Raw genomic sequence first — 1,740 nt, 5'->3', positions numbered from 1 at the left:
GAAAAAGTCATATCTTTAAATGAATAAAACAAAAAAAAAATAAAAGCTTGAATAAAAATATAAAGGGCTTTAGCTTATGAAACTGGAGGAAAAAAATGAATTAAGCACAAATAAATTCAAGTAAAGATATAGTAAAAGAATAGAAGATTAAACAGAATAGAAAATATACATTTGAGAAAATGAACTAAACACTGGTCCTTTAAGCAATTAACACATTTAACTTACCTCTAGAGAAATTAATTGAGAAAAAAAGGGAGAAAAGACATGTTTTGAATATCAAAAATTTAAAATTACATTGCAAAAGATACTCAAGATATCAAAATGATTAGAAATGACTATTGTGACCAATTGGATGATAATATATCTGCAGCAGTTTGAAGTAACATCTTTCTTAAAAAGACATAAAGATCATTATCCACAAACTGGATGTCACTGAAATTAAAAACCTCTGCTTATCAAAAGACAATATTAAGGAAGTAAAAAATGAAGTCACAAACAGTAATAGGACATAAAGTATCCCTGGGCAGGCCAATCCAATTTTAGGAATGCACAAAATATTTGACTGTGATTTCACAAAAGGGAATGGCCAAGAAGTATGTGAAAACTGTGTAACATATGCAAGCAAATATAAAACACAATGAGTTACCATAGTCTCTTTGCCAGAAGGGAAATAGTTATTGCTGATGAGATTAGTAACTGGAGGGAGATACTAGTAAGTATGCTGGGATACTGGTAATAGTGGGCTCTTTTCTCTGGATTCTAATTACATGGATGAGTTCATTTTGCAAATATTTGTTCAGCTATACAGGTATGATTTCAGCGTTTTCCTGTATTATGCTTCAGCATTTTCCTGTATTATGCTATATTTTTTAAATGTGCAAGAGGAAAAAGAAAAAGGAAAATGAACTGAGGCATCAAACAGAAGTTTTGATTTTATCTTCATATTTGCACCTGCATATTTTTCCTATCTTGAATTTTTCAGGCTGTGATACATATATCAATATATTTATTCCACTGATCATAGATTTCTTTTTCAGTGCTGTTATGGAAATATTTTCTTCTTAAAGTTCATTTTATATTATTTCAAGGAATGTTGGCTGAAAAGGGTAATATTTATGCACAGTCTGCAATATTCATATAATACTTTTTGAAAATGAATTATATAAAATAATTATATAATTAGCAATTATAAATAATTACATAATACAGATTTTTCTTATTACATAATGATACTTTACATAATAATGCTTATCATTATCTTTGAAGAGCATAAAATATGCAAAGATAAAAAGATATAATTGGTGTTTAATGCATTTACAAATCTGATCATTTACTTTTTCCCCCATTGTAATGATAAAAAGTTAACATATGAAATTTTGAACTTGTTAATAATTTTGTCACTTTCTTTGTCACTGGCTTGATAAACTACTACACTTACCTACGTGTATTGAAATTGAGCCAACAGGGCACACTACTAATAAAAATAACAGCAATTTAATATTATTTTTTAAAAAAAGAAACTCTGTATATGTCCAAGTATTTCATATTATGGTAAATGACATATGCAAGTTGTTTTAAAATAATTTTTTAAATGTTCACACACTAATTAGAATATAATAATATCAAGTGCTGCTGAAAATAAAAATTTTCAGCGTTCACAAATTTTTCACTTACTCTATATTCTGAAACTTGTTATTTTTACCCCCTGGAGGAAACTTTGCTATGACTTATTAAAAAAAA

The sequence above is a fragment of the Budorcas taxicolor genome, chromosome 3 (assembly GCF_023091745.1).
Source record: "Budorcas taxicolor isolate Tak-1 chromosome 3, Takin1.1, whole genome shotgun sequence".
In the NCBI taxonomy this organism is placed as follows: Eukaryota; Metazoa; Chordata; class Mammalia; order Artiodactyla; family Bovidae; genus Budorcas; species Budorcas taxicolor.
The sequence above is the reverse complement of the archived record's forward strand: the minus strand, read 5'-3'. Positions refer to the sequence as shown.